We start from the raw sequence: 12,992 nt of genomic DNA on the forward strand, positions 1-12,992 counted from the left end.
TGAATTAGTGTATGCCTGGCTGGTTTAACACACTTGTTTAGGCAAGTTTGCAGTTCAGCAATAGGAATAAAACTGGAATATTAAGGACCCAACAGTATTACACTGAAGTATTCAGATCTTTGTGATACGGGTGCTGTCACAACGAAGTTTCTGCAAACGAGAAATTCAAATACATTTTACAAGTGTTCTAACATCAGTTATATTTCAAAGTACTTAATTTAAAGCATCGAGAATGTACAACACTAAAATTCAGATATAACAAAGCACAGACAATGTAAAGCATTCAAAGCTGGTGAGGGTTAGCTTTAGATGAAGTGCTTTACTTTAGGTTTAGGGTGTAAAGTAAGGTTTAGAATTAGCTATAGACAGTAGAGTTTTGATGCTGCTTTCGCGGATGCAAAGGTAATGACATTCTGTGGGAGACATGACTATTGAGATTTGTGTCTATTTTACTAAACAACGCATGCACATCACAAGGGGGAGAGTGGAACATGTGTTCATTCGCATTCAGTAATTTTAAACATCATGTGCTTCTGTGAGTGATTTCTATGCATCCTGTTTGCTTTTCTCATGCCCCATGTTTAGAGAGGAGCCTGCTGACATCATCAGCAAGAGCCTTAAAGGCCAGGCACCTGAAGCAGTGATTACTGCAGAGAGAACACAAGCTAGTGGATGACAACCTCAAGATCACCACAGGTGAGTGCAGGCAGCTGGACTTTGACCCTAAGTCATTGTGATCTCTCAAAGACAACTCAAGAGAAAAAATGTAATTTTCATTTCATAATTAAAGCTTCTGGTTTTCTGTTTTTACTGATCTTTTACAAATAAATGCAGACAGAAAACAATGTGTTTCCTGACTGTATTTATTTTTAAAAGTGGAAAAATACTGAATATGGTTCTTCTTGAGAAAGACTCTCCATGCTGTCTTTCATGAATTCCAGGCAACAGCTGAGCAGATAGACAGCATTGAGAATTAAAAAAACATAGGATGAGATTTCCTTAAATACAGGCTTATCTATACTACTATTATAAAGGAAGAACTTTAAACCTTTGAGGCTGGTAAACTCGGGAACCACAGCGCCAATCCACACACCCGATACATCGTTGAAATTGTCAGGGTGTGCAGATGGACATAGGCTATATAAATTTTAAAAAATATACGTTATTTAAAAAGTGCACGAGAAAAAAAAAGTAGTCCCATGGGAGTAGAGCTGGCCGCGACGTGCGTGCTGACGTCAGTGCTGTGCCTCTGCTGTGCCTCTGCGTGGTAATTATTAATGACGTGTTGTTGGTTCCCGCAGAGACCGGGAGCTCCGTTTGAATGTATGCAGTACTCATGGTGCAAGAAGAATGTGTAGGACACGTTAATGATTTGTAGATCCAGTCATCTAACCACTCATTGCTCTTACCTGACCCAACACTACAAGAATGGGAGTAGAGCACATGAGTTTTGCTTCTAGGAAAAGACGTGCTTCGCTGTTCTTTTTACAAAACTCGGGTAAGGTTCGTAGCTAGGCCTCCCTCTGCACACCTCTTTTCGGATTTTGGGGGGTTTGAGGAGAGTCTTCCTGTGCAAGGGCTTATAATCATGGTCACTGCACTCATGCTATTTTCGTGTCGTTTGCCACATTTGCCACATTATCCATCAACTACTGCATAACCTGAAGATTTTAACAAAAATAATGTTTTGTTTGTAGCTCACACCGATCAACAGTGACTAAAAGTGTGGTTACAAGTTGCAGTGCAATGGAAGGCCCCTCACAAAGTTTGACTGGTCACCTTTCTCTTGAATATTGCTATATCAGGGTGTTAAACTTTTATTAATGAAGTAAAACCGACGCGCAGACAGTGTTAAGAATTGTAATAACGAAGTAATACTATCACAAAATGCGATGCATTATGCTGCATAGTTTGCCTTTTCTTGCCATCAAATGAAGTCAACTCTGAGGCATGATCGTCTCCGCCACATAGTTCAATTAACCCAGATTATAATTAACTGCTTCTGCCCTGGGCCTAAGGAATTAGTACCCCTCAGGCAGCTGTGCACATGTTTAAATGTATGAACATTTATGTCCCACTTGCTCCCCGGACATTTTGATTTCCAGCAGCAATCGGGGCGAAGAAAACATTTTCATGGTCGAAATTCACTGTCCAGGTGTACACTATAGCACTGTGTGATCTTCATAATGCCCGTCTGTAGCAGCAGAGGTGTTACCGCTCTTTCCTGTCACTTTTCTGTTTTGGGGTTATACTGCAAACCACAGACTCTAACATGCAGTCACAGCTGTTGCTCGCCCCCCTGCTGCAACTGAGCAGGAAGGACTAATCTTCTCTTTAGCCCACAACACAATTACACCGAGAGGAAAGCCAGTGGCGTAGTGCAAAATGATTGCCCCCCCTACAGAATGTGATATGGTACACCCGAGTCTCCCATATCGATATCGAGATCGTCATTAGTCTTTGGGCTGCATGGGGCCACCCATTGAAGAATTTTGGGCACACTGGTAGTGACAGTCGCTCATTCCCAAAGCATTATTATATATGGCACTGAGTTGAGGGCCCTTGGAGAATCTGCTCAACCCCTTACAGGAGATTGTGGGAGAGAAAATAATGCCAAATTATTTTTATTTAGCTATCCATACCACCATTTTGTCATTTTAAAGTGCTGTTATCAATGAGTTCTTCTTTTCACAGATTTGATGGTTCTCAGTTGACTGTCCTCGGAAGGATGGAAGGTTGTGTTGGCCTTGGTAGGATTCAAACTTATGGCCTGTAGTCTGGAACAGGCATTAGCAATGATTATTTAACTAATAGAGACAAATGTCCTACTAAATGAGGTAGAAAACAGAGGAAGGGGAAGCAAGATTTCAAAGAATACTGGCGTGGAAATCTATACTACTATTATAAAGGAAGAACTTTAAAACTTTGAGGCGGGTAAACTCGGGAACCACAGCGCCAATCCACACACCCGATACATCGTTGAAATTGTCAGGGTGTGCAGATGGACATAGGCTATATAAATGTAAAAAATATACGTTATTTAAAAAATTTACGAGAAAAAAAAAGTAGTCCCATGGAAGCAGAGCCGGCCGCGACGTGCGTGCTGACATCAGGAGCGCGGGGAGGAGCGACGTCCAGGAGCATGGGGAGGAGCAGCGGACAGGCGGGGAGGAGCGTGAGGAGCGGCGGACAGGCTGGGAGGAGCGGCGGACAGGCGGGGAGGAGAGGGGAGGAGCGGCGAGGAGCGGCAAACCGGTGAACTCAGGAACGCGGGGAGGCGCGGCGGATGAGGTAAGGCTCCGGGGGACCCACGGACAATGTCGGGGCAGGCGGGGGCCCTGAAGCCAAGGTCGGGATGGGCTGCTACTCCGGGGGACCCACGGACAATGTCGGGGCGGGCGGGGGCCCTGAAGCCTGATTGCTCCCGGACAAGGTCGGGACGGGCTGCTAGTGTTAATATATATTTGCAATATAACTCTAATAAGTACCTTGTGTGTGTAGTGTTTTGTTATACATGGCTGTTTCATTTGCTCAAACGTGACAGACATTCATGCATGAATGCAAATCCAAGAGTTATATAAACATGTAAATATACAATTCTACTGCTCCATTTATTCTCAAAACACAAAATGAATATGAATAAATACCAATAAGATGGAGGAAACAAAATATGGATATATACAGACAGAAATGTTAAAAAAATGAATACCTTAAAACCAGAAGCCCTATTCATAACAATGACATAGTGTATTTAGAAATACACCTGAACAGAGTAGGTTTATAGCTAAAGATAGCGAGGACTTGGACAAGGCAGCACAAGTGACGACACTAGCTCTGGTAATACACATCATATATAAACCACCTCACTATACCCTGCAGATACTAAAAATAAACCCACCCTTTAAAACCCTTGACTGTACTTACCCATCCACATTATTATTGCACCTCTCTCTGTCTTTTCAGTCCACAATGTTACCATATAACTGCCCTAGCCCTCCTTTGTTATCTCCTTCCTCATACTCTTTCCTGTTTCCACTCTGTCCTTTTTCGATGCCTGCTCCCCCAAGCTGGCTCCTTTCTTCACTGGTGAAATTAATCTTCTTTCTGTCCGCTTCTAGTTTCCCCTACCTGCATGCCCAGTTAGTAAGCTGTGCAGTCCTGTCACACTGGTAGCAAATTTCAAAACATACTCTAGTTCACACAACTGGAAAACTAACCGCTGCCTTTAGGAACCTCAACTCCCCCCAGAAAGACTACCCAGGACCCCCATCACCTCAGAAACAGTTCTTACACTCCAACACAATGTGAGGTGAGAAGGCATGGAGAAATACAGCTTATAGCTGCTCGGGGACCCAAAAAAATGAAGGAAGCCTTCCTCTGTTCATCACCCCTGGTGGTTGCCATTCCCCCTTTAGAGATATGAGAACTGCAATTGGAAACCAGTGATGGAAATTGTCCCTGCACTAGGCCGGCAAAGAAGGCATGATGGACTAAGGTGAGGAACACAAACAATAATACCTTGAATATAGTCACTTAAGCCTCTCATTTAGACATTAGAATTCTGATTAGGCGTTTGAATTAGTTGTAGACTACAGAGTCAACAAGTACAGTACCATAGATGCGCTGACGATGGAAATTTAGCACCTCTTATATTTTCTGTATGTAAATAAAATGCATCCAATCTTCTGACCTGCAGGTGTTTGTATCTCATATACAGAAATTAAATGATTCGTTCATCCTTAGTGTAAAATTGGTTAAATATATTAAATAAAACGAGGAATCTTAAGATTTGATAGTAGGTGGGTTTAATAAAACCTCATCCCATGAACAGCCAAGAGTAACTGCCATGGTGAGAATTTCCAGACAAGAACATTCTCAGAACTTAGAATGTGGGTAGAGAACATTGAGCATTAAAGGGGAAGAGGCAAACATCACACATCTCCCTCTTATACAGAAAAGAAAATTAAAACATCAGAGCTCTTTCTTATACAAAAACAATAACACATCAGGGAAGCAACGGAAAACAGCTTCTCAAATAGAACTCAAACTTAAATATAATCTTTCAAATAAGATGGTGCTTTTCGTGCTCTTAGACTTCTCCTGGAAGGAAACGTAAACCTGTGAGAAGGAAAGTTAGTGCTTAAACGAGTACCAAAACACTGATAGTCATCAAAAGGAGAAACATCAGCATTAACAACAACAATTCGACTCTTATTCCAGATTCTACCATCATCAGTTTTGACAGCATTTTTAAAAATCTTGACAACAGACCTAATGTCAGTGTACTTGGACCAAGGTTTACGTCCTACTGGGGTTTTTATTTGTACTAAATCACCCACCTTGACCTCACATGAAGATACACGTTTCCGGAGATCAAAGTTAGTTTTTCTAGCATCTTGTTTGAGAATTTCCTTAGTTCTCCAATCACTAACATCATTATCAACAAGACCCTTGTTAAGACACATCCACCCAGGACACAACAACGTGTTGGGAACTCTCCCTTTGAACAGTTCAAATGGAGACCTGCCAGTTGTAGAGTGGGGAGCAAAACGATAAACATTAATCCTGTCTTGTAAAGTAGACTTCCAATCTAACCCAGAGGAACGAGCAAGCTGTATAGACTCTTTCAGAGTCCTATTAACTCTCTCCACAGCACCATTCGTTTCGGGATGGTAAAGAGAACATCTTTTGTGGTTAACACCACATTTCTTCAGATAGTCAGTAAATATGGAAGAACAAAATTGAGGACCATTGTCAGATAGCAGACTGTTAGGAAAACTTTCCTTATTAAATATAGACTCCAAGAATTTGATAACAGAATTAGAAGTGATTTCCCTGACTGCAGAGACTTCAATCCATCTTGAGTATAAGTCAATCAAGACAATAAGATAAGGAGTATCAGAAACCCCAGAGAGAGGACCAAGAATGTCAATTGCAACCTCATCCCATGGATGAGCAGGTAACGCCCTCTTCACCATTGGCATTTGTCTTGTCTTTAAAATTTTGTCACTAGAGCAGCATTCAGGACATTCACGGACCAATCTCTCTATTTCTAAGTCCATACCAGGCCACCAGAACTGCATTCGAAGAAACTCCTTAGTCTTGACTATGCCCAAATGACCACAATGAGCATGTGACAGCAATTTATTCCTTAATGAATGAGGAGGAACTAATTTAGTTCCACGAGTTAACAGACCATCACTCACCGATAACTCATCTGCAACCAACAACCAAGGCTTGTCTAAACGAGAATTATTCTTCAAAGAAAGAATAACTTTTGAAATATCTTCATCCTTTTCCAACTCAGACCTCCATTCAGACTCAATAATGGCACCGTCAGTCACCTCACACACGTTTACAATATCTTCTGAATCATACACTTCATCTTGCTCTAAATTTTCATGGTCAACCAACCTAGATAAGCAATCTGCTGATTTATTTGCAACTCCAGGAATATATTCAGCTTCAAAATCAAATTCTTGTAAGGAAACAATCCATCTTCTTATCCTAGAAGAGATTGCGTCTAAACCCTTTTTTGAAAAAACCTCCTTTAACGGTTTATGGTCAGATAAAACACAGATCTTTGTCCCCCAGATCAAATTTTTTAACTTTCTTAATGCCCCAAAAATTGCTAAAGACTCCTTTTCTATTACAGAGTAATTCAACTCCGATCCCTTAAGACAACGCGAAGAACAACATATCAAAGAATCTTTTCCATTTTTCTTTTGTACCAGGACTGCACCAAGTCCTTTGTCACTAGCGTCAGAGAACAACATGGTAGGCAGACCAGGGACAAAGGCATGAAGTGATGGTGCCTTATTCAATTCTTTCTTTAAGTTTAAAAACTCTGATTTGCAATCAGGTGACCAACTAAAAACAGAATTTTTCACTATTAATTTTCTTAAATTATGTGTTTTCTCTGCAAAATTAAAAATGAATTTTCCATAAAATTCTACCATACCCAAAAAAGAAAGAAGTTCCTCTTTGCAAGTGGGTTCCTTCACTTTATCAATGGTTTCCACTAATTCCATTTTTGGGAAAACTCCATTACATGTGATACGATGTCCCAGATAATTAACCTCTTGTACACCAAATTTGCACTTCTCCCGTTTTAATGTCATGCCAGCACCTTCTAACCTTTTCAAGACCATAGAAACTCGAGTATCATGCTCATCAGCACTGCTACCATATATTAATAGATCATCTTGGTAGCACTTTACACCAATTAGCCCTCTCAAAATTCTTGACATGATCCTCTGAAAAACTGAGGCCGCAGAAACTAGGCCAAACGGCATTCTTTTGAACTTAAAGGTACCCATCGGTGTAATAAAGGCAGTTAAGTCCTGGCATGAATCATCTAATTCTACCTGGTGGTAGGCAGAAGCGAGATCAAGGGTAGTAAAATATCTCGCTCCTTCTAATGTGCAAATCATTTCATCGATGTTAGGAAGTGGGAACCTATCGACTATCACCTCCTTATTTAATGACCTCAGATCAATGCAAAGGCGAATATCACCTGTGGATTTCTTCGCTATGACAACAGGAGCAAGCCATTCTGTAGCTTCAACTGGGACAATGATGTTGCTATTGATAAGTTTATCCAATTCATCTTGTACTTTAGCCTGTTCTGAGAGGGGAATTCTCCTAACTTTAGCTACAACAGGGATAGCATCATTTTTCAATTTAATCAAATGTTTATACCCACGTAAACATCCGAGCTCATTTTTAAACACATTTGGAAATTTTTTTGCTAAAGCAACAGACAAACTTACATTACTTGTGGTACTAGGAGAATCAGATATTTCTTGAATCTGAACTTGAGGAGAAGCATTGGGATCAAGAGTGACACCTAACTGTCGTTGATGTAACCATCCCAACAATGCATCCCCTCTTTTTGAAATATACACTTTTCCTACAATTATACGAGAGCCCAGTTCAATTTCAGCCAAAAAGTATCCCAACATAGAGATTGGTTTTTCACTATAACCTAAAGGGACAATATCACATTTAAACATTTTTACATTTCCTGCAAATAAATTATTAAACATTTCCTCATTTATTATAGTTATTTTTGAGCACGAATCAAATTTTAAGTTTAACATGTTATTCTCTACTTTGACCAGAAATGAAGGATGATCCGACTCACCATCATTCACCTCAAAACAAATTGATCTTACATGAGGCTGTGACCATCTTCTCCTAGGATTATCATAGCTTTGTGGCTTTGACCTGCAAAATTTAGCATAGTGACCCCTTTTATTACATAAGTTACAAGTTGTTCTCAAAGCAGGACAAATAGGAGAATTAGCCAAATGATTAATTTGACCACATCTAAAACAAGAGAACTTTACATTCGAAGAGTTCCTTTGTCTAAATGTTCTTTCATCAGGATTTGCTCCATCAGTTTTTTTAACTTGACAAATCGTTTCTTCAACCTTTACTTCTTCTTTAGAGTCAGAAACAGAGGGTTTATCTTTCTCCTTTTTAAGTTCACCAACACATTTCGTCATGTGTTCGACTTGTTTAGCAATCTCGAGTACTTCTTCAAGAGGTGGCTCATCTTTTAACCAAAGTTCCTTTCTTATATCATCATGAGCACACCTTAAGACAAACTGATCACGAATCCTCTCATCAAGTGATTGACCAAAATTACAAGAGGAAGCAAGTTTCCTTAAGGAGGATACATAGTCCTCAACGGACTCATCTCTTTTTTGTTCCCTTAGGCCAAAATGGTACCTTTCCATTATTGTGCTGAGTCTTGGTAAGTAATGTCTATCTAGTTGTACTATAGCAATCTCATATTCATTTAGGTTTCTTTGTTCTGCAGCCGTAAGGTCAGGTAAATGCTCAAGAACGTCTTGCCCTTCTCCTCCTAGGCAATGTAATAAAAGTGAGTGCTTTCTCTCGGCACTGAGATTTGTTCCACATACTCTTGCATAGTTTGCAAAAATCTTTTTCCACTTTTTCCATTTCACATTCGGTTCACCAGGACTGACCAAAAAAAACGCTGGCTGAGTAACATTTTGCATTTTGTGTACTTATATAATACTATTTCCAGGTAAGTTATAAATGGTTTGTTTATTAACGCTACAAAAAAATATATATATATTTTTTTTAAGGTAATCTTTCTCTTTTCACTTTCTTGTGTAAGTCTAACCAATTTTCAGTCTTTATAGATTGATAGATGATGTAGACTGTATGTTCGAGTGTTATTTATTCCTTTGTCTAAGAGATTATGTTTAATGTACTTTATATTCCTTTCCTGTATTGAACAGAAACTGTTCACATGCCGTTTTCCAAAGCGCTTTTATGGCGTGTAGAAATGCCACAACAGTAACTGTTCAGATGCTGTATTCCTATGCGTTCAATATGACGTGCAGAGATACTACGTGCTTGCGGAAATGGACCGCTCGGCGCTGGAACGCATCGCAGCTATGACATTGAAACGCAGCGCACAACCACTTCACTTCAGCGTCTGACGTACATGCGCGCAGATCAGTTTAGTGTGTAGCGCGAGGCAAGTCTAGCGCGAGCAACACCGATGAATGTCAATATTGCGCATTAATTAAAAGAAAACTTTTCCGTTCAATAATTTGGCTCCACTAAAAACCCTTGAGCTCTTTATGCCTATTATAGTCCTCCCGCTCTCCTCACCACGTTTACAGTGTGAAAAATCAGCCGCTGGGAAGTCGACGCTTCTCTTTTCGTTTTCCTGCCGCTGGAGGAGAAAGCGAGGTACCTTTCTTTGTTATGTTGTTCAGGTTGAGGTGTCCAATCGTCGCCAGTGTAAAATTGGTTAAATATATTAAATAAAACGAGGAATCTTAAGATTTGATAGTAGGTGGGTTTAATAAAACCTCATCCCATGAACAGCCAAGAGTAACTGCCATGGTGAGAATTTCCAGACAAGAACATTCTCAGAACTTAGAATGTGGGTAGAGAACATTGAGCATTAAAGGGGAAGAGGCAAACATCACACTTAGGCCAGTGTAAATGTAAATTGATACTTGTATAGCGCACTACTCACTCGCAAGGGTCTCAAGGCGCTTGTACGAATACCGCTGTGGAACCCATCCTGGCTTTCCCTGTGAGGTGATACAAAAGGGGATGATGAACGGAGCGTTTGAGCAAATCAAACACTCACCCCCAGTCAACTGATCTGGGTTTAATCCATCACCATTCTTTAGCCCACTCAGCCACCCCATTTCAGACATGGCTATATGCAAATCAGTCTGACCCTGTGCCTCATGGGAACAGTCCAGCCCGAACTGCCAAGCCATGTCTTCCATGGACCGGAAACAAGCATCCTGGGACCGGTTTCGGATTCATAATCCTCATCAGCCAGGCTATCTTGAATCCAGTGGCCAAGTGAGCAAGGGACTCACGTCTAAGCATACCCTGCCACACGTAGGGCGAACAAAACGATACAAAAGGGGATGACGGACGGAGCGTTTGAGCAAATCAAACACTCACCCCCAGTCAACTGATCTGGGTTTAATCCATCACCATTCTTTAGCCCACTCAGCCACCCCATTTCAGACATGGCTATATGCAAATCAGTCTGACCCTGTGCCTCATGTGAACAGTCCAGCCCGAACTGCCAAGCCATGTCTTCCCTGGACCGGAAACAAGCATCCTGGGACCGGTTTCGGATTCATAATCCTCATCAGCCAGGCTATCTTGAATCCAGTGGCCAAGTGAGCAAGGGACTCACGTCTGAGCATACCCTGCCACACGTAGGGCGAACAAAGCGATACAAAAGGGGATGATGGACGGAGCGTTTGAGCAAATCAAACACTCACCCCCAGTCAACTGATCTGGGTTTAATCCATCACCATTCTTTAGCCCACTCAGCCACCCCATTTCAGACATGGCTATATGCAAATCAGTCTGACCCTGTGCCTCATGGGAACAGTCCAGCCCGAACTGCCAAGCCATGTCTTCCATGGACCGGAAACAAGCATCCTGGGACCGGTTTCGGATTCATAATCCTCATCAGCCAGGCTATCTTAAATCCAGTGGCCAAGTGAGCAAGGGACTCACGTCTGAGCATACCCTGCCACACGTAGGGCGAACATAGCGATACAAAAGGGGATGATGGACGGAGCGTTTGAGCAAATCAAACACTCACCCCCAGTCAACTGATCTGGGTTTAATCCATCACCATTCTTTAGCCCACTCAGCCACCCCATTTCAGACATGGCTATATGCAAATCAGTCTGACCCTGTGCCTCATGGGAACAGTCCAGCCCGAACTGCCAAGCCATGTCTTCCATGGACCGGAAACAAGCATCCTGGGACCAGTTTCGGATTCATAATCCTCATCAGCCAGGCTATCTTGAATCCAGTGGCCAAGTGAGCAAGGGACTCACGTCTGAGCATACCCTGCCACACGTAGGGCAAACAAAGCGATACAAAAGGGGATGATGGACGGAGCGTTTGAGCAAATCAAACACTCACCCCCAGTCAACTGATCTGGGTTTAATCCATCACCATTCTTTAGCCCACTCAGCCACCCCATTTCAGACATGGCTATATGCAAATCAGTCTGACCCTGTGCCTCATGGGAACAGTCCAGCCCGAACTGCCAAGCCATGTGTTCCATGGACCGGAAACAAGCATCCTGGGACCGGTTTCGGATTCATAATCCTCATCAGCCAGGCTATCTTGAATCCAGTGGCCAAGTGAGCAAGGGACTCACGTCTGAGCATACCCTGCCACACGTAGGTTTCCCTGTGAGCTGTCCACTCCTGGGCAACCCAAGGTGGAGGCCAGGCATCCTTAGCGTTGTGGGGGCCGTTGTGGAGATTCAGCAAGCTTTTGCTCAGAGTTGCAGAGTGGGACCCATGATTAGAATAGGCACCGAGGCGAGAATTATCAGGTCCGTGGAATTTTGAGCCCAAGACCCACCGAGGCGGGGAATTGAACCCTGGTCCCGGGCTAGACCTCTGCATCAGGGTCTGCCGCTCTAACCATTGAGCCACACTTCTCCACAACCAGTGTTGTGATGCTTGTGGTATTAACAAAGAATACAACGGGGAAACTTATAGAAATATTCAAAATGTTCTCATCATGAGAGTTTGAGGGAGAAAAAGGGTGTGGTCATGTTACTGAATATTTAAATGGACTTACATTAATGAATGTTATACCTACTATCCCTGCATTCCCTCTGGGTCAGCGAACAATTGTGAGTGTGTTCTACAAGTGCTTCAACCTTTTGCTTTTCTGATTGGTGTGGTGGGGCTCCGATGACTAAATGAAACCCGAAATTGAGGCTGACTACTGGCACATCCACCCAGGCTTTACACTGACATCCTCCAGGTACTGTGGATCAAGAACCAATATTGCTTGGTCACATGCCTTTTAACACAAATTACTGTGGTGGGATTGGCTTTTGTCAGTCCAGATCCCAAAACTCTGGTCTCTTGCCTCCATCATTTATGTAAGCTCAGTGCATGTGGTTTACTGATATTGGGAATATATTTGAATCCGAGTGCATGGTGAACAACTTGGCGGCCCTCCTGCAGCAGGCTGCCTTATAGCATGGTATAAATGCTACCCTACATATAATGCTTCTTAAGCCCACCTCCCTAAAACCAATTGTAGTTGGAGGATGAGGATGAGGAGAAAGCCGCAATTGTATTATTTTAGTCACATTAGGTTTGTACCTGCTCTAGTGAAACTCAAGTATTCTCTTCTACTGATGTTGCTGTTAGTCTCTGAGATTATGAGAACAGATGGAGAGGGCTTCCTGGCTTGGAATCAGCAAAACAACCATGATCAGTCCATACAGGTCTGACCAGTGATTCTTGGGTGCAGGAATAGTTGGAAAAGAAAAGGAGATTGTGCTACTTTCTATTGCAAGATTTGCATAGTGATTATTGCCTCTGACTTCAAAGTACTTGGTGTTTGTCAGCTAAAAAGCAGACTTAAATGTTGTGCGTGGTTGGTAGTGTGTAGCCTATAAATCACAAGAGAGCTGAGTGCAATTA

The 12,992-nt window shown here is 42.1% G+C and overlaps 1 pseudogene across 2 annotated transcripts in view; it reads left to right on the forward strand.

Annotated features, from left to right (window-relative positions):
* Positions 1-608: 608 nt before the first annotated feature.
* Positions 609-12,992, forward strand: part of LOC144768035 (epidermal differentiation-specific protein pseudogene) — a 36,468-nt pseudogene continuing 24,084 nt past the window's right edge. For both annotated transcript variants that reach the window (XR_013598425.1, XR_013598424.1), the window contains exon 1: positions 609-696. The product of XR_013598425.1 is annotated as an epidermal differentiation-specific protein pseudogene, transcript variant X2 (transcript). The remainder of the gene's footprint in view (positions 697-12,992) is intronic.

Source organism: Lissotriton helveticus, chromosome 7 (genome assembly GCF_964261635.1).
Source record: "Lissotriton helveticus chromosome 7, aLisHel1.1, whole genome shotgun sequence".
In the NCBI taxonomy this organism is placed as follows: Eukaryota; Metazoa; Chordata; class Amphibia; order Caudata; family Salamandridae; genus Lissotriton; species Lissotriton helveticus.